At 43.5% G+C, this 21,156-nt stretch overlaps 1 long non-coding RNA gene across 1 annotated transcript; it reads left to right on the top strand.

The window, feature by feature from the left end:
- Positions 1-14,143: 14,143 nt before the first annotated feature.
- On the top strand, positions 14,144-15,538 carry LOC148325132 (uncharacterized). Its single transcript, XR_015846238.1, has 3 exons — positions 14,144-14,337; positions 14,957-15,010; positions 15,100-15,538. It is a non-coding gene; the product is annotated as an uncharacterized LOC148325132 (long non-coding RNA).
- The last annotated feature ends 5,618 nt before the right edge of the window (positions 15,539-21,156 follow it).

Raw genomic sequence — 21,156 nt, 5'->3', positions numbered from 1 at the left:
AGTCCGGAATGTGCACCTCATTTCTTTCTTAACAGTCTGGAATGTGCACCTGGTTTTTGTGTCTTACACGCCTGAATCAGTGCAAAACATCATGCTGCTTGTCTTGAACATACAGAATTTAGCATCCCTTAAAACAAAATTTCCATTTGCAATCCCCAAAACAAAAAATGTTCCTCCAGTCGGGAGAAAAATGTCCTTAAAAAAAAAAAAAAAAAAAAGTGCCCATAAGGTCAAGTCGCGGTTTGGTGATAATTTGGAGCGGCTTCCACAGTCGTGTGGCGCCTTCTACTGGTGCGGGAAAAAGTGACGCTGGGCTGAAACGCACCGCACCTTATCAGTGTAATGTGTCCCTGTGACAATTAGGTCGCCGTGCAATGTGAATGTGGTGGACAAGAATGTAATTTTTTAATTCCTGAAGCAGCAGTCAAGACTGCTTGAACACACTCTGACGTGGCTCTTACCACGGGATCAAATTATTGTGACTAATATGCAAATGGATTCACTTTCCTGTGTTTCTGCAGCAACACAAGTCCATGAAGCCATTTTTGCAGTCACTGTTTGTTCAATGCTCATAGTAATTTGGTAGTGCGTTAAGATGCTTTGTCGATAGAATCTCCTTTTTGGTCTCATGTTCCCTTGAACATTATGTTTACTACACACTACACATGACCTACAAAATTTTTTTTTTAAAAAGGTTTGTTGTCCTAGCTGTACTATGGATATCAATCCCCCCTGTTGAGACATGGGAATTTCCATGACTCAATTTAGCAGTTAAATATCAAGTTGGTAGTGCTAACACATCGTAATCAATGAGTTCATGCTTGACAAGTTCAAAAGCTTTGTCAGCCTCAAGTGTTCAAACAATTATTCTCTTCTTGCAAATATCATTGGCTTATCATAAATGATGTCCAGCAATGGTCGTGTGATTTCTGAGTAATTTGCAAATCATGAATTAAACACCTATAAAAACATCATTAACTTCTCTGTTATTGGTTTTAATGCTCTGGCAATGTTTTTCCTTTTTGCTTATCACCGATAATGCGCCCTTTTAAAGTTTTGACGTCTATTTGAATCCGCCCCTGCATATTGACTCTGATATTAAGGTCCAATTGTGTCAGTGCATCACGGCCTAATAAGTAAAATGCACGTTGATGTAGAACTTCTTCTACACACACTTTTTATGTTTGTTTTTTTATGTCACGTGATCCTCCATTGCTACCACAACTCGTCCTGAAAAAGTAATGTTTAAAACAGGACTTTCTGCTTTCTCCTTTTTTCTTCCTTTTGCTCAACACGTTCATGCTTTTTGTGCATAATTTAGGATTTTCTTTTCCATTTTACAAGTTGGCCAATTTAAATTAGGTTGTTTTATTTGAAAAGCCTGTATTTTTTTCTCATTCCTGTTTATTTGTCTTTCCCTTGGAGTAGTTTATTGGGCATTTCTTGGAGGTCTTCAGTACTCGATTGTGGTCCTGTGGTTATTAGGTCCAAGCTGTAGAAGGTGAAAGGGCCTCCTTTTCCTTCCAAGATCATCATTTGTTTGACTTCCTGTCCTCGTTTCATCACTGTCATTTTTTCTCCTTCTACAGTGAGAACGAGCTGGAGGGTTTTGATTAAGTCTCTTCCCTAAAGGTTGGATGGACATTCTGGAACTACGACTAACCTCTTGCCTCGATATAAACTTCCATCTTCATCTTCTATTGTGAGGGGTTTGGTATAAAACCGTTGCGCTGCCTTTCCTCCTACTCCTATCACCATGACAGCTTTATTTGACAGTTTGGTCCCTGCAGGTAGGGCCTTGATTACTGAACTTTCTGCTCCAGAGTCAACTATAAATTGTTTTGTTGTTTTCTTTGGGCCTAATTGTAGTGTTCTCATTGGTGGGTCCACTGTAGAGGCCATTCCAAACAAAACAGATAAATCTAGAACGACCAGTGGCGATTCTAAGGTTACTTCTTCTTCATCTTCGCTATTGCTGAGCGGCCTCTGCTCAGGTTGTTCTTCGCCCTGTGGCTGGTAACTTACTAGTCACATGTTACCGGTATAGTCTTCCTCTGGTGTGGTCTTCCTGAATGTTTGACGGCAATTTCTGGCAAAGTGTCCTAATTTGCCACATTTGTAGCAGCTATCATCTCTATTAGAAAACCGTCCTCGACCTTGTCCCCTGGCGCCAGAATATCTGCCGCGCTTTCGTCCTCGTCCTCTGTCCCCTTGACCTTGATAGTAGATGGGGGCGGAGGCCGCTGTGGAAAGGCCTTCCATCACGGCAGCCAAAGTGGCTGATGTGTTTCGCTCCTCCTTTTTCTTCTGGATTTCCTCTGCATGGGAGGCATATTCGATGAGCGTGTCAAGGTTTGCAGTTCGCCACCCAACGTGGTGTTTGCAGATGAAGTCTCTGGTGGATTCGTGGATACCATCTAGGAAGGCCGACTCCAAGAGGATTTGGTATGGGCTGTTGTCTGCATTGTCTTCCTGTAGGCCGCAATAGAGCCTGTAAACTCCAGATAACCTTTCCAAATACCGGCGGGCAGATTCCATGTCTTCTTGGTGACATTGTCTGATCTTTGTGTTGTCTGGTTGCTTCTTGAAGTTTTTCTTGCTTCATCAAACATGGCGCGGATTGCGTTTGCGAGCTCGGGAGCTCCAGGCGGGAGAGGCTGGCCTGTGACATCGTAAGGGTTGAAGGCACCTCTGATTCTGCCATATCTATACCCTAAGATCATTCTCATGCATGTTTCAAATTCTTTTCCATTCAGGTGGTAGCTATTCATTAGGTCGTGCATATTCTCAATCCATTTCCCCACATCCGCTTCGATTGGTGGGATTGATTGGCAGGCCGCCTTGCATTCATCTTGGGTCCAGGGCCTGTAGACCATGATGGTAGGTTCATGTGGGTGGCCATTTGCATCATCAGTCCCAAAAGCTGGGTTGGCTACGGCCACCATCGGGTAGGCCTCTACACTGGGTAGCGGTGGGTAGAGGTTCGTGGCTTGAAAGACTAATGCTCTTTCAGGGTTATTGAGTGATTTTTCCATCGGCTGTGCTTGTGCTCTCTTTTTCATTTGCTCCCTTGTTCCAGCCGCGGGGGGTCGCTGTGTGGAATCGAATGAGGCAGGAGGGGCCGTGTGTGAGGAGCGGGAAGTGTCATTTTTCTCCTCGCTCTCCAGGGGCGGCATCTCAACGTCACTTGGCTCCGTCTCTGGGGCTGTGGCCGCCTGTCTTCCTGCTTGCGCGGCAGTGTGGGTTCGCTCATTGAACAGTGCACTTCCTCTCTTGCCTCTGACTCCGGTCTCGTCATCTTTCCTTTTCTTCATCTGATAAACTTTTTAAACCAGCCTAGGCGTCTGGGTTCAATTTTTTATTTTTCAGAAAACGCACATCAGGCTATTTCTCCCCTTTCTTTTAAGCCTATCCCGTTGTATAAATTATTTAATTTCAAATTTAAATGAATTTATCTCCTCAAATCATCTTTATTAATTTCTTTTGTAAATTTGGGAATTATTTTTCTCAATAAGATCTCGTCACTCATAAGTAGCCTTTTGTTGGTTACTAATTATTAATTCAATTTTATCTTTACTTTATCAATCCTTTTAACACAATTCCAACCACTTTTATCACTCTCCCTGACATTTAGACACACAGACAGAAAGACAAACATATACACGGGCCCACAAAACGACACACATAGTTCTCAACACTGAACAACTACAAACAACAATAACATGTCAGTAATAACAGCAACACAATCCATCTTTATCTATGGTCCATAATAAGTCCTTCAATTGAACTACTATGTCTCTATTGACCTTTTATTTATGCCAATGGATCCCATATCCACTATTTATTCAATTGAATATTTCCTAAATTTATTTATGCGCAAATTTCTCTATCTCTTTAGAGTTATTCTTTGTCTTGTCTATGGTTAGTAATTTTGGCGGTACTGTATAGTACTTTTATGAGTTTTTAACTAACCTCCGAATTTATATAAAATGTATTTAATTTTCCATTTAACCCAAATTTTTATTTTATTTTATTAAGATCCTATTTTTTTCACATGCGTCCAATCCTTACACTGCAGCATATTCCTGGGTTTTATTTTACTACCTAGTATCCCCATTTTAGAAAATTTGGTCCAGTTTGTCAACACCTAGGGCGTTCTAAAAACTGGTTTCTCATCAGTAGGACAGCAACTCAAATTTCCTGTTTATAACACTTACTGTATTACATGGGATAAAATACCAAATGGTATTTCTAATCCCCAATCACACCATTCACTCACTTTGCATAGTTTTTCGCAAACATTCACAAGCAAAATTATCATTCCACGTCTGACTGTCTTTCTCTGCAAATTCTTTTCTCACTACTTTGCCTACAACTCTTTTTCTACCTTTTGAACCATCTGTGATTGTATGACGTTTGTTACTTTCACTCACCTCACACACACACGCTTTTCATTCTCACACACACACAGCTGCACAGCGCCACAATTCACGCACACACGTCTCAGTCAAACAAGCAGTCTGCTTACCAAAATAAAAATTCAAATAAAAACCACCGAAAATAATGCCTTATTATTCCCTAAATTTCAATGTGAAATTGTGAGTAGACCTCTAAGTCGTCGATAATTTCTCTATTTATCGACACGAGGAACTTTTAATCGATGCTACCGTGATGTCGGTTTGAACGAGTTACGACCTAATTTCTTCTTTTAGTAACTCCCTAAACAACACGATCGTGGTTTAGACGTACCTCAGAACGTTGTTTTATGCTACCGTGCCCTCCGTAGGGGAGATCCAGCCTCCCGAGAAGTCCAGCTTCCCTTCAGCGCGATGAGTTATGGCCTAATTATTTTTCTATAACTCCTTAGACGAGCACGATCCAGTTTCTTTTCTTTTCGACCGAACTACTGCAAAACGGCCGGCGCGCGCTTCCTTACTCACATACATCACCCCTTACGAATTCCTTATTATTTTAAATTTTAAAATGGTGGCACAAAATAATTTGAAAACAATACCTGGTTGCTCCTGGGTCAGCCTTGTCCGATCGGCAACCGGCATCCGGGCGGTGCGCCGTCGCAGGAACTTGGAGGCCTCGCTTTCTCAATGTTGAAGCGCTGACGTCAGATTCTATGGCGTCCAAGGATCCGAGACGACGCCCGTCCGAGTGCGGTTGCCCGCATTCTCCACCAAATAAATGTCAGGTTTAAATGCCCATTTTGGGAGGGCTTACTGAAATAATTTACTAAATGTAACGGCCGAAATAAAACGCTAGCTGGATGGCCAGGAGGAACCAGACACCGTTGTTCATTTTCACCGTCGGCGGGGGAAAAGAGTGGGACCCATGCAACTCCTGTCTCTCCTCCTCTCACCGGCTCTGCTTTTATTAGCTTGACTCAAGAATCACAAGAAATTAGAATACAATGAAGGTCTGTTTAGCCTAAACTAAATCACCAGAATACAGGAGATTAATTAACAATGGTGGTCTGTTTTAGACTAAACTAATCAGCAGAAGACAGAAAACATCAATAACTAATCATCAGTAACTCTAGCAGGCAGAGAATCACAACTCACAGTGTAAAGGTCAATTTAACTATACACATCATCAGGATACGGTGTCTGTGTGCGTGTGTGCTAAAATAACAAGTAAGTGTCTATGTGTGTGTGTTTAAACATAAATGAGTGTATAAAAACATGATTATAAATACACAAACTGATTAACTATCCTCAGCCCATCTTACAATATGTCGTCATGACGTGTCATTTGACAAAGCCTTGTGTCGATGTAACAGTCTATGTTAGATGTCAATGAATGTCTATGTTAGATCTCAATGTGTCGATGTTAGATGTCAATCTATGTGTCTATATTAGATGTGTTTATGTTAGATGTCTATGTAAATGTTTGTTAGATGTCGATGTGTGTAAGATGTCTATGTAAAGGTTGGTTAGATGTCGATGTGTTTATGTTAGATGTCTATGTAAATGTTTATGATGGATGTCGATGTTGTGTCTGTTAGATGTCCGTGTTTGTTAGATGTGATTGTAATGGTTTATGTTAGACGTCAATGTAAGTGTCAATGTTAGATGCCCATGCATGTTTGTTAGATGTCGATACAGTGAAACCCCGCTACTTCGCGGTTCACCTTTCGCGGGTTCAGTGCTTCGCGGGTCTAAAAAATAATCGGGGGCATTGTAGTTTCGCCGAGCGGCACAAGGGGGCGCTGAAGCGGTTAGACGGCCGGCGTGCGCCGAAGAGGAGAGTGGACGAATAAGAGAGTAGACGAAGAAGAGCAGGTTCCCCCGGACACGATTGATGGCGACGTTTCGCGCGGTTCGGACCGTATCAGAGCTCCGGCCGGCGTGCGTGGCAGTTAAGCCGTAGATGAGCACCTTCCCCGGGCACGGGCGGTGCCAAGCGGGCCCTAAGTTTAACCGAATGGAAGCTCCCGAGGAGGAGGGCATGCTCGCGTCACAGTAAGCCGAAGAGGAGCACCTTCCCCGGGCACGGGCGGTTCCAAGCGGCCCCTAAGTTTAACCGAATGGAAGCTCCCGAGGAGGAGGGCATGCTCGCGTCACAGTAAGCCGAAGAGGAGCACCTTCCGCCCGGGCACCGGCGGAGCGCGAGGCTGTCAGTTATGAATGAATAAATAAATAAATGAAGAATGCCACCTTTCATTTCATAGTCATGATCCGTGCCTGTCATGATCCGTGCCTGTCATGCCGCGTGTGTTTTTGTTTTTTCAGCTGTGTGGGCGTTCCTCCAGCAATCGTCTCGTCAGCTGCTGCGAGACGCGCTGATTACACTGACTATATTGTGATTATAATAAATATCTTTGTATCACCACCTTTTTTCCCGTGTCTGCGTTTGGAGAGTCCTGTTCAATCCTCCAGCTCTGCTGGAGGATCATAACATTCACAGGGCACACCGGACGGCGTACCAGCAGGTAAAAGTCGAAGTAATTAAATAAATACAAAAAGAAGCAATTGAATAAATACAAAAATAATGGCTGGGGAATAAAATAAGTTTTAATAATAATTTTTTTTTGTTATAACATGAATTTCACTCTCTGTCTCTCTACCAGTATATATATATATATATATATATATATATTTATATATATATATATATATATATATACATATATATATATATATATTTTTTTTTAAACATTTTTGAAGGTGTGCCGCTACTTCGCACCTATATATATTTATATATATATATATATATAGATGCGAAGTATATATATACACGGTGTTTTTTTTTGTCTTTTTTTTTTTTTTTTTTTTTGAAGGTGCGACGCTACTTCGCGGATTTTCAGTTTTCGCGGGTGGTCTCGGTCCCCATTAACCGCGATAACCGGGGGTTCACTGTATATGTGTCATTGTTACATTTCAACGTAAATGTTGTTCGTGCAAGTTTCCAGTCCTCCAGCCACGTGACATCGTGCGCGTCAAAGTGATAACTCGTACATTTCACGGAGGGAAAAAAAACAGACACCATTGGTAGCTTTGACCGGGAAAAAAAAAATAATTTATTTTTTTCGAACACCTCATGTCTCTTTCAGCGTAAGAATAAACATGACACGACCAAAATAAAATATACCAACACAGGCAAATATTTAAGGAGCACTCAAGAGATACACTTCAGCTCATTTAATCCCACCTATTTTTACTAGCGCAAACCCTTCAATTCTAGCGCCCACAGAATAGTGTGCTATAATGCTATAAAAATATGGAGCCTTTACCTGGCGTTTGAATATAACTGAATTCCCATTGCTCACGAAAAACTGAGAAACTAAGAACAAACATTTCAAGCACAAGCTTGACTTGACTTCAACAGTTCTATATTTTCTTTTGTGACAGCTCAGACATCAAAATAATGCTTTCCTTCTATAAAATAAAAACAGCATTACAATAGGTGCTGAAATAAACTATATACAGAAGTGCGTGAGTGACGGTGTGTGCATGTGTTTTTGCAACGCGTGTGTACACCCCGCCATACAAATTACACAATTCGTTGGGTATGTGGTATACACTAAAACAATTGCCTTGGAGCAAGTGAACACTACACGTCTCACACTGTATACATGCTGTAGTAGGGCTGGGCGATATGACCTCAACTCAATATCGCGAGAAATCGAGCAATTTTACCTCGATAACGATAAATGCACGATAAATTCCCATGTGGACTAAAATCAAAATAAATGCAGGAATTGCATATTGACTGTTTTTTTAATTGACCAACTGGTACACTTTACTTTCAATGAAAAATAAAAGTACAAAAATCATTTGTATGAACATTCCAAATAGCTTGCAGGGTTCGCGGTTAACTTTAAAAACTGCTTGCCCATAGGGCAAGTGCCACTAAAATTTGCCTTGCCCGAGTGGCCAAATTACTTGCCCGACTTGGGCAAGTGACAATTTTTTTTCTCTAAGAATAAAATGTTTATGGTTGTAAAATGTGCGCCACAAATGTAAATAAACATATAATCTGATAAGCATAAATTAATCTTGTTTTCATCATCAACCATGAAACCCTACTCACAAGAGCAAATGTATCATCCTGTGCAGTTATTGAAAATGTTAATTGTAGTTTTAATAATTAACAAATCTGCATGTTAAATTGGGAAAATTATATTACAGCAATCCAGATGATCAATTTTAAGTCCAGGAGAGCGTATTAATTGAGGAATCACATGAGTAAATTATGAGTGTGGCAAATTTGTGTATTCCTTTAAGACCAGTGCCTGTGGTGCTGCCTCCATAAGTTTCATAGCATAAACAGAACACAGTCACTGACACTATGTCAGGTCACATCATGGAGCTAATGAATTAACAGCCAATAATCAAATATTACTCCCTTCCTTACTCACAACTGAATTGTCTACTTAAAAATATTCGAGCTATTTTAGTCATGTCAGAGGAATCCGAAATGTTCGGATTTGAACGAACTCGTCGCCACTTCCGGCTGTCAATTTTCGGCCGAAATATCGTAGGTTTTTGTTGTGTTTTTCAAACTTCAAATGAGGATGCTACGACAGCGAGTTCCAATACTGCGGGATTTATTGACGTCCACTTTAACTCGACATTCACTGAACTAACTGAGCCCCGTAGCGCCCGCCCATTGCCCCCGATAAGGCCAATGGACCATACCAAAACATAAGGGGGTGTCTGGGTTAAACCATCACCATACAGTGCACACAAACAGATCACACCACCGTTTTCGTCAAAATTAAAGATATTTGGCTGCTTTAAAAAATGCTTGCCCGGTCGGGCAAGTTGCCCATAATTTTACTTTGCCCGTGGCCAAATTTCACTTGCCCCGGGCAATCGGGAAGCGGTTAACCGCGAACCCTGAGCTTGCTTTGCATGACTTGAACAATGTCACAAAGAAAAAGGGTACCTCTTGCGAAATCTTTTTCTGCAAATAGATTGCGCCAAGATGCTCTCATGATGTAAATAATGGCAAATAAAAAAACGCTAAATAAAATGAAAGAAAATGTCAATGCAAGCCAAATAAACAAGTGGGCATTATCGGGGAAAATGTGCCGTCTCGAGTACTCTGGTGCGCAGTCGCCACTTGTCATCTATGTAATGCACAGTTAGGCTCAATCAGGGATCCATGTTGCGACCCGACCACAAGTCGGATGTAGATGCAAAATGCTTGACATGACTAAGCTCCCGGTCCGATGTAGTCCATATCGGGAAATACGGCTTTCATGAAGCGTTTAAATCCTGTGCGCGCCACGTAACTAGAGGAGCTTTATCTTTAGCTATGTGCTAGGCTATCACGTCCACCTCTGAGACGTTCTCTCGTATGGTGTCGCCTCCGTTCATGGGCTGTTGTCACTTGTCGAACCTTGCTTCTCACTTTGAACTTTCAGCACAGCATGGTTGTGTTGTGGGTGGTGAGAAAGCTTCTGGATTTGAATCGCCAGCAACGAGAGCGACAGACGGGTGGAGTCACATGACTAGAGGCGCTGTAGCGGTCTTAAAGGGGCATGAACATTGCCGCAGACAAAAGGCTTTTCTTTTTTCTTTTTTTATTCACCGAATTTACCGACATGGGCAAAATGATTTCGGTCATTGTAATAAATTTCGGTAACGGTAAATTTTCGGTTTATCGCCCAGCCCTATGCTGTAGCATGGCTTTTTTTGCCGTGGGTGTCAAATATTTTACTTTGTTTTCAGAGTGCTTACAGACCTCTTGGTTTTGCCTCAAAATAATTGTCTGCAAACCAGTCTGTGCCATCCGCATCAGTGATGTGCAGGAGTAGCTTGTTGGTAATAAATAGCTGCAAGAAGTCCGCTGTTTGCCGCAGCATCCAGTGGTCCAGCGCTCGCAGTGAAAGTCTTGTCTGGCAGCCCGAACCATCCCCAAACATTTCGAGATGCACGCCCAGTAAATTCCAGAAATATAAACATGGACAAACTTGACATTCTTCCAGATTCTGTCTCTTTGCATTGTTTTGAAGTTACTCCTCCAACTTTTCTACTTCTTCGATCCTCCCCATTGTCTGAAAAAGAAGTGTATATTTTGATTTGAAATAATGACCTCAACATACCAATACATTTGTTTATCATCTGAACTGGATTATTTTGAAACAACATTTGGGTTGGACATCTGGGATTTGTTGTTGTGTATATTCAGAGTAATCCTTTTCTTGTATATAGCTAAAGCAATAGTCGCTGGCCTTGAAAATGGGTACAAGACTTGACCAAATTAAGATGCCATAAGGTCTAATTTGCCCCTTCTCTACCACAGCTGATTTAGAGGCCATTAGTAACAGATTTGAGAAGACCACTTTTAAAGATATGAAGCCAGAGCTTGGCACCGGACCCATTTTTATTATTTATTATAATTTTAATGTATTATTGAGCAAATGACACAATATGTCAGTAGTGATTACCACAGAAGTCATGTCAAAATAGTGCAAATTCTGAGGTCGACTTCAAATCAGACAGGCGGAGACGAGCGCCAGAGAAGAGATGAGAATCAGAAGCGATGTTGAAGAAGCTAATAACAAAAAAAACAAAAAAACACATAAAATCTCCATGTAGTAGCAACGGGGATGGCTCATGGGGTCAGGAGAAGTGAGCGAGAGATGGGGAGTATGAGGTGCCGTTGGGGACAAAAGTCAGGAATCGCTTCACACTTCTGAAATGCACTCTTACACACTAGTGAAATTGTTGTTGCTCATGCATACTTATGAAACGCTATCATACATACGAGTGAAACGCTCTCATACACACTAGTGAAATAGTTGTTGCTCATACACTCGTCAAATGCGCTCATACACATAGGTGAAACATTCTCATACACACCAGTGAAAGGCGCTCAGGCACAATTGTGAAATTATTGTTATTCATAAATACAACTGAAACATGCTCATGCCCATACACAAGTGAAATGCTTTCATACAAACACCCACACTGTTGAAAATGCTGTCATGAACACAAGATCGCTTACAAATACTAAAATGTAAAAATTAATCATTTATTTAGCACGGATGCATGGTGGGCGACTTGTTAGCACGATGGTCTCACAATGCAGAGGTCGCGGGATTGATTCCGGCTTTCCTGTTTGGAGTTTGCATGTTTCCCACACGCCTGCGTGGGTTCTCCGGTTTCCTCCCACATTCCAAACACATGCATGGCAGGTTGTTTGGACACCCTAAATTGGTGTGAGTGTGAGCGCGGATGGTTGTTTGTCTTTGTGTGACCTGCGATTGGCTGGCAACCAGTTCAGGGTGTACCCCACCTACTGCCCCAAGATAGCTGGGATAGGCTCCAGCACCCCCCGCAACCCTTGTGAGGAGAAGCCGTACAGATAATGGATGGTGGGATGGCATTTATAATGGACGGCCGCCACGGTGGGCGACTTGTGAGCACGATGGTCTCACAATGCAGAGGTTGTTGGATCGATTCCGGCTCCGGCCTTCCTGTGTAGAGTTTGCATGTTCTCCCAAGCCTGCGTAGTTTTCTATGAGTTCGCCAGTTTCCTCGCACATTGCAAAAACATGCATCCATTTACTCTGATGCCAATGTTTTCTGTACCTTATGGCAGATTTTTCTCTTTGCCGAAGACTTTTAGCACTTGTAGAGCGAGGACCTGTGCCACAGTCGTCAACTGCACCCTAAAATCAGATCATTTTGTATTTTAGACATTACACACTACACAGTTAAAGATGGTCCAAAAAAGAAAAATGGATTCATGTATTTCAACTTACATAATACTCTTTAAAGAGCTGACCAGCTCATTCCCAGAGGTACGTATTGGGGCGTATTGGTCGTCTTTACAGAAGACTCCAGGAGGTAACTCAGGTTTGACCTTCAGCCACAACAGAGTGTTGGGTGTGAGTGCTTCCAAGTCGTTGAGGTCGGAAGATGTCCTTGTGATAGGCCTGCTGTTTATAACTGCTTCAGCCTCACCAAGCAAGGTATATTGACTTTCTTCACCCGAAATTTGTTCTTTTACAGTGACATTCAGGATTTTTCTCACAGACCAAATAAGTCGCTCACAGCTTCCTCCGTGGTGGGAACCTGCTGGGGGATTGCTATGCCACTGAATACCTTTTTGCAGCAAGTGTTTCTCGATTTACTTAGTGTTCCATTCTTTGATTGATTTCTTCATGTCACTGTCAGCTGATCTAAAGTTGGTTCCGTTATCAGAATACATCTCTCTCACTTGTCCTCTTCTGGCAAGAAATCTTCAGATTGCGTTGAGACAAGCATCTGTGTCACGTGAAGATGCAATTTCCAGATGTACGGCTCGTACAGCGAGACATGTAAAAATCACGCCGTATCTCTTAACTTGTCCTCTAACCCTACTTACTTAGAATGGACCAAAATAATCAACGCCAATTCTCTTGAAAGGCGGATCGTCAGGTAGCACTCTTCTGATGACTCTAGCAGCTCGAGGTATCCAAAACTGTTGATGCAGATTAGCCATCATGTGGTTCCTTCCAGCGTGAGCTGTAATCTCATGAATGTATTTTAGGACTAGCTTTGTGTTATGTGAATCCTTGGCAAGATGGCTTGCTGTTTTGCTGTTTCAGGCATGGCTGCGTGGCTCAACTGTCCACCAACCCTCATGACACCATCTTGAAGTACTATATTGAACTTGTAAAGTGGGCTACTTTTCTTCACCCTTTTTTGTTTTTCAAATATGGCTAAATCTTTTTTGAAACTTCGCCTTTGACAGTATTTCACAAGTTCTCTTTCTGCTTTATCCAAGTCGTCGCAGGTCAAATACTTTCCTTTGACAGTTCTCTTGAATAAATTCATCTTGCCTTCTTCACCTAATGTGATTAACTCCTTTCTATTTTCCTTTACTCTGTCAGTAAGTCTTTCAGCTTTAGAAACCAGGCTACGGCCTGCTTCAATGCTGTCCAAGACGAGTAATGGTTCATCCACTGGCCCAGAGAATCTTTGGGCTACAGTGACTGAATTACATGCACTTGAGTCACTCTTTTGACCTCCAGGTCATTAACTCATTTACTCCCTTAGACGTACAAAGACGTCTTTTAATGCAATGGCGCCCTCTACCAAAGACGTATAAGTACGTTTCCTGTCTTTTTTACGTCATAGTGTACATAAGGGTCTGATGCAACCTCTGACTGAGAATCAGCCTTGTCCGCATTGTGAATCATGTAAAAATCACCCAGCAGGGGGCAGAGGTGCAAAAGATCCGCCTTGAATCTGCGCCAGAGTTACAAATGGGGGGCGGGATCCTGGGGTAGACGGTATAAGTGTGGAGAGCGGCGCGGTTAGCAGCAGCATCGGCAGCACTAGCAGCATTAGCAGCAGTAGTATTAGTAGCGTTAGCAATGAAATCCTCCAAGCAAATGACGATCGAGGAATGCTTTTTTGTAAAAAAAGCTTCCCAAGTGTACATAAGGGTCTGATGCAACCTCTGACTGAGAATCAGCCTTGTCCGCATTGTGAATCATGTAAAAATCACCCAGCAGGGGGCAGAGGTGCAAAAGATCCGCCTTGAATCTGCGCCAGAGGTACAAATGGGGGGCGGGATCCTGGGGTAGACTTGTGGAGAGCAGCGTGGGTAGCAGCAGCATCGGCAGCACTAGCAGCAGTCGCATTAGTAGCGTTAGCAATGAAATCCTCCAAGGAAATGAAGATCGAGGAATGCTTTTTTGTAAAAAAAAGCTTCCTAAAAGCATCAAGGCGATGGAGACGCTTTGGTTGAGAGGATGACGCTTCGTCGTCGTCACAACAAACAGGCGTCTAAAGAGGCTGCGCGTGCCTTGCGGCCTGCATCGCCTGCCTTCGGACAATAGCCAAAGCAGCCGAGAGTCCTCACCAGATCCCCCCGAACGAGGAGGTAAGCGCTCGCAAGTTACCATTGAACATGTGGTTTTAGCCCTCTTGCTTTTATTGTACATATCATGCATCTTGCGGGCAGAAAATGTCGCGTAAATGTGCAGTTAGACGCGAGCTTGCGAGCTGACTTCCTCGTCCGGCCGCCTCTATTGCACAATTACACGCGAGCGCAAGTCCTCGCCGACGAGGAAGTAAACGCTCGCAAGTTACCATTGAATATGTGGTTTTAGCCCTCATGCTTTTATTGTACATATCATGCATCTTGCGGGCAGAAAATGTCGCGTAAATGTGCAGTTAGACGCGAGCTTGCTCGCTGACTTCCTCGTCCGGCCGCCTCTATTGCACAATTACACGCGAGCGCAAGTCCTCGCCGACGAGGAAGTAAACGCTCGCAAGTTACCATTGAACATGTGGTTTTAGCCCTCATGCTTTTATTGTACATATCATGCATCTTGCGGGCAGAAAATGTCGCGTAAATGTGCAGTTAGACGCGAGCTTGCTCGCTGACTTTCTCGTCCGGGCGCCGATTGCACAATTACACGCGAGCGTAAGTCCTCCCCGACGAGCAAACAACAATACTGAATGGTGTGGTAATCATACATACTTTCTAAAATTCACAGATTGTGCATCCCGCGGCAAGAAAGTTCCTCCTCGTCTTGTTGGTGTAAAGAAAGGTAAATTATAATATGAAACTTCACACGCCAGCAATAAAATGCAGCAATAAATATATATTTCCAATTGTTTATATTTCTGTAATTTACAGGTTGTGCATCAGGAAGCAGTGGTTCCGGATGGCGTCACACTGGATGGCAACCGAGGAAAATCGACTTTACAGCAACCCCTGGACCACTGAATGCCGCTGCCCATTTGGAGTCTGAGGAGCCAGCTGATTTCCTGCAGCTGTTTCTCACGGATGAGCTTCTGCAGCACATCGCGGATGCCACCAATCACTTCCCAGACAATTATTTTCACACAAACCGCAGTGGACAAACACAAGCTCGCCTATTTGCCACGGACCAGCAAAGCCAGACCACAACGAAAGTGTCGGGTCTGTTTGCGCAAAGGCAAACGGAGTGAAACAAGAATGTGGTGTGAACTATGTTGCGTGCCCTTGCATCAAGGCAACTGTTTTATTTTATATCACACCAAAAAAAAGTATGTATGACACTGATGTATTTCATTTTTGTACATAGTTCAACAGTTCAGTCGTTTTCTGTTATGTGCAAATAAATTTATTTTGTTATCAAAAACATATTTGTTGTGCTTTTTTTATTTTATTTTATAGAAGGCATGCATTATTTAGATGTTAGAGGTGTCATAAAAGCCATAAATAGTAGTGTCAAAGTTTTCATGAAATTTAGCTATTTCAAATGCCGATTGCTCAAGAATGGAAAAAGATTTCTGTTGAAAGAAGAGAGTCTCATCTTTCTTTTGGTGTGCTCCATGTCTATATAGCATTAGAATACAATATTCTGTGGGCCTTGCAATATTAGTCAAAACCCAGGAAAACGCTGGGATTGAGCGGGTTGCTCCAATGAAAATGGCTGGTATTTAATGAGTTAATATCCAGGAGTCCAGGATCCAGATTTTTCGGCCAGTGGTCTTGTGATCTGCACAAGAAGCTAGTTCCCGAAAGCCAGTCGTCATTTTTCAAAAATGCCTTTACAGTTTGTCCCTTTGCTACGTAATCAGCTGGATTTAGAGCGGTGTTGATATATCGCCACTGTGACGTCGGAGAATGCTCCAGGATCGCTGCCACCCTATTTGCGACAAACGTCTTGAATCTGGTGGTCTCACTGTTCAAAGATAAAGATGAAGATAAAGATGTCCTTTATTAGTCCCACAATGGGAAAATTTGAGGTGTTACAGCAGCAAAGATATAGATCACACAGAGTCGGCGGCGTAATGTAGCCGTTAATGTATAACATTAGCAGCAGACATTCATAAAAAGCATGCAAATATACACAGTATAAACGTATATAAGTGCAAGGAAACACTCCTAATGCCTGTCCATTATACAGAGGGGGGAAACGCTGTAATGATTAAAAACTACTGAATGATTGAAAATACTGCAATGATAAAAATATTGCAATGATGAAAGTACTGTAATGGTAAGAGAACTGAAATGATAGAAAGGTACTGCAATGATAAAAGTACTGCAATAGTAAAAGTACTGCAAGAATAGAAAAATACTGCAATGATAAAAGTACTGTAAAAGTAAAAGTACTGCAATGAACGGAAATACTGCAATGTTCTTGTTAAAAAGACTGACAGCAGTCGGCAGGAAAGAGCGGCGAAATCTCTCTTTGGTACAGCGAGGGTGTAACAGTCTATCACTGAAGGAGCTGTGGAGTGTTCTCAGAGTGGCATTGAGTGGGTGGGCTGGGTTGTCCAGCATTGATGACAATTTTGTCGTCATTCTCCTGCCCCCCACTGAGTCCATCGAGTCCAGGGAGCAGCCCAGGACAGAGCTGGCCCTCCTCACTAGTTTGTCCAGTCTCTTTTTGTCCCGGCCCGAGATGCCTCCTGCCCAGGAGACCACTCCATAGAAAATGACTGATAAAACCACCGAGTCATAGAAGTTCCTGAGGAGTGTTCCCCGAACGCCAAAGGACCTCAGCCTCCTGAGTAGGAAGAGTCTGCTCTGACCCTTCCTATAGAGAGCGTCTGTGTTGTTGCTCCAGTCCAGTTTATTGTTTGGATGAACACCCACGTACTTGTAAGTTGAGACCCTCTCAACGTGTGTTCCTTGGATATTCACTGGTGCAGGTGGAGAGTGCCGACGCTTGCAGAAATCCATCACCAGCTCTGTGGATTTCCCAGCATTGATTTGGAGGCGGTTCTGCTGACACCAGTCCACAAAACCCTGCGTAAACCCTCTGTACTCACGATCGTCTCCGTCAGTAATGAGGCAGACAACCGCAGAGTCATCAGAGAACTTCTGCAGGTGACAGGTAGAGGAATTGTATTTGTAGTCCGAGGTGTAGAGGGTGAACAGAAAGGGAGTCAGAACAGTTCCCTGCGGTGCTCCTGTGCTGCAGAGGAGCGCGTCAGACACACAGTCCTGTGTTCTCATGTACTGTGGCCAGTTTATGAGGTCGTCGTGGATCCATGTGATGAGGTGGTGGGCCGCTCCCGCCTGCTCCAGCTTGTCTCCCAATAGGGTGGGCTGGATGGTGTTGAAAGCACTGGAGAAATCAAAGAACATGATCCTCACAGTGCTCCCCGCCTTCTCCAAGTGGGAGAGTGAAGTGTGGAGCAGGTAGATGATGGCATCATCCACACTGATGCCAGGCTGGTATGCGAAATGAAGTGGTCGAGGACCAATCCCTCCAGGGTCATCATTAGATTAGACGACAACGCCACTGGTCTGAAGTTGTGAGCTCCTTCGGATGGGGAGTCTTTGGAACCGGAACCAGGCAGGATATTTTCCACAGCTGGGGGGCTCTGCCCAGGTTCAGGCTCAGGTTGAACATGTGCTGGACGATTCCACACAGCTGGTCTGCGCAGGATTTGAGGAGCTAATCCCATCTGGATCCGCTGCCTTCCTTGTTTCTTCACCTGAGATGTGAGGTACAAGGCTGAGCAGGAGGAAGTGGTGGTTGTCTGATGTGGCTCGGAACTGAAGCCTGTGGAGAGAGAGAGGGGAGAAAGGGTCTCGTTCGCAGCGGCAGGAGGGGTTGGTGGGGGCTGCAGCAGGGGAGACTGTGCGGGGGCAGCCATCTGATCAAACATATTGGAAAAATAGGTTCATTTGCCCACTGAAGCCCCCCCCCCTTCTGGGTCTTACCTGGTTGTCCGTGGCCTGAGATGGTCTTCAGGCCCATCCAGACATCCCTGGCGTTATTACCCTGTAGTTGTTCCTCCATCCGCTACCGGTTGAACTTTTTCCCCTCTCTGATCCTCCTTCTCAGCTGACGTTTCACTCTCTACAGCTCCTCCTTGTCGCCTGACACAAAAGCCCTCTTTTTCTCCTTCAGGAGAGCTTTAATGTCCGGTGGGATCCAGGGTTTGTTGTTGGAGAAACATCTTACTGTCCTGGTGGGAATGGTGGGCTCCATGCAGAAATTAATATAGGCTGTAATTGCGTCTGTTAGACCATTAATGTACTCCCCGTGGGCTTTGCTGAATGCCTCCCACACAGCTGTGTTGAAACAGTCCTTTAAGGCCTCCTCGGCTTCTCCAGACCACCTCTGAACTGTGCGTGTCACAGCTGGCTGCCTGCGGACCAGAGGTTTGTACACAGGCAGGAGAGCAACCAAGTTGTGATCAGCTTTGCCCAGTGGGGGGAGGGACAGTGATGTGTACGCCTCCTTGGTGTTGGCATAGAAAAGGTCCAATATTGTCTCTGGCGTGGCAGGTTACGTATTGTGTGAATGAAGGCAGAAATGAGGAAGGAGAAACATGATTGAAGTCACCAGAGATAAGGAGAAAGGCATTTGGGTGCTGTGTTTGTAGCCTGCTCACAGCTGCAGTCAGTACGTCACAGGCTGTCTCACTGTTAGCAGAGGGTGGCACGTACGCCGCCACCGCGATCACATGACTGAACTCTCGGGGTAAATAGAACGGACGCATGCTCACAGCTATCAGCTCAATGTCCCGACTGCAAAGTTGATCCTTAACAGTTATGATCCCAGGGTTACACCATCTATCATTAACAAACACAGCCAGCCCTTCCCCTTTCCTCTTACCGCTTTGCAGGGTCCTGTCCGCACGTAGTATTTGGAAGCCGTCCAATTCCACGACGGCGTCCGGCGTTAGCTCTGTTAGCCACGACTCCGTGAACACCAGCAAGCTAGCTTGTCCATTTTATTGGGGAGGGATCTAACATTCCCCATAATAACGGACAGGAGGACGGGGTGGTATCGTCTCCTCCTTGCCTGCCGTTTAGCCCCCGCACGACATCCCTGTCTCTTCCTCCTCAGAATGTCCTTTTGTGTATACACTTCCTTCAGTTTGACAAACTCCTTGCCATCCAAGCTGCTGATTTCTAGACCAGTCACAAGGTGGGTGTTCACAATTGAGTCATTCCCCATTGTTCGTAATGCAATGCTTACATTCCGTCCACTCATGTTCAGTTGGTTGATCAATGACTCTCGCAAAAGTAGCTGAGCTTCTTGGATTCAAAAATGCATAAGTTTAAGATGGGCTGAGGATAGGTAATCAGTTCGTGTATTCATAATCATGTTTTTATACACTCATTAATGTTTAACACACACAGACACTTACTTGTTATTTTAACACACACACACACACACACACCCCTACTTGTTTTTGTGACATTGTTGGGCCACCTGAGCAAAACTCACATTGTGGGAACCACCCTTTCTAGTGGTTGTACAGCTCTGAAAAAAATCAGGCAGTGTCCAGGAATTTAGTTAAACACAAAAACCACTTCAAATTACCAATTAACTCATTAAATACCAGCCATTCTCACTGGAGCAACCCGCTCAATCCCAGCGTTTTCCTGGGTTTTGACTAATATTGCAAGGCCCACAGAATATTGTATTCTAATGCTATATAGACATGGAGCACACCAGAAGAATGATGAGACGCTCTTCTTTCAACAGAAAAAAATGTTTGTTTCTATCTTTTTCCATTCTTGAGCAATTGGCATTTGAAAATAGCTAAATTTCATGAAAACTCCAATCCCTGGGGAAAAAACGGAGAAAATGAGCTTTTTGTAAACTGATGCATTTCGACCATAATTTGAACTTTGACACTATTATTTATGGCTTTTATGACACCTTTAACATCTAAATAATGCATGCCTTCTATAAAATAACAAAAAAAAGCACAAAAAATATGTTTTTGATAACAAAATAAATTTATTTGCACATAACACTAAACGACTGAACTGTTGAACTATGTACAAAAATGAAATACATCAGTGTCATACATACTTTTTTTTTGTGTGATATAAAATAAAACAGTTGCCTTGATGCAAGGGCACACAACATAGTTCACACCACATTCTTGTTTCACTCCGTTTGCCTTTGCGCAAACAGACCCGACACTTTCGTTGTGGTCTGGCTTTGCTGGTCCGTGGAAAATAGGCGAGCTTGTGTTTGTCCACTGGGGTTTGTGTGAAAATAATTGTCTGGGAAGTGATTGGTGGCATCCGCGATGTGCTGCAGAAGCTCATCCGTGAGAAACAGCTGCAGGAAATCAGCTGGCTCCTCAGACTCCAAATGGGCAGCGGCATTCAGTGGTCCAGGGGTTGCTGTAAAGTCGATTTTCCTCGGTTGCCTTCCAGTGTGACGCCATCCGGAACCACTGCTTCCTGATGCACAACCTGTAAATTACAGAAATATAAACAATTGGAAATATATATTTATTGCTGCATTTTATTGCTGGCGTGTGAAGTTTCATATTATAATTTACCTTTCTTTACACCAACAAGACGAGGAGGAACTTTCTTGCCGCGGGATGCACAATCTGTGAATTTTAGAAAGTATGCATGATTACCACACCATTCAGTATTGTTGTTTCCTCGTCGGGGAGGAGATACGCTCGCGTGTAACTGCACATTTACGCGACATTTTCTGCCCGCAAGATGCATGATATGTACAATAAAAGCATGAGGGCTAAAACCACATGTTCAATGGTAACTTGTGAGCGTTTACTTCCTCGTCGGCGAGGACTTACGTGCGCGTGTAATTGTGCAATAGGCGCCCGGACGAGAAAGTCAGCGAGCAAGCTTGCGTCTAACTGCACATTTACGCGACATTTTCTGCCCGCAAGATGCATGATATGTACAATAAAAGCATGAGGGGTAAAACCACATGTTCAATGGTAACTTGCGAGCGCTTACCTCCTC

The sequence above is a fragment of the Idiotropiscis lumnitzeri genome, chromosome 12 (assembly GCF_059441095.1).
Source record: "Idiotropiscis lumnitzeri isolate Australia: NSW breed Sydney's pygmy pipehorse chromosome 12, RoL_Ilum_1.0, whole genome shotgun sequence".
Lineage (NCBI taxonomy): Eukaryota > Metazoa > Chordata > Actinopteri > Syngnathiformes > Syngnathidae > Idiotropiscis > Idiotropiscis lumnitzeri.
Note: the sequence above shows the minus strand (reverse complement) of the source record. Positions and strands in the feature narration are given on the sequence as shown.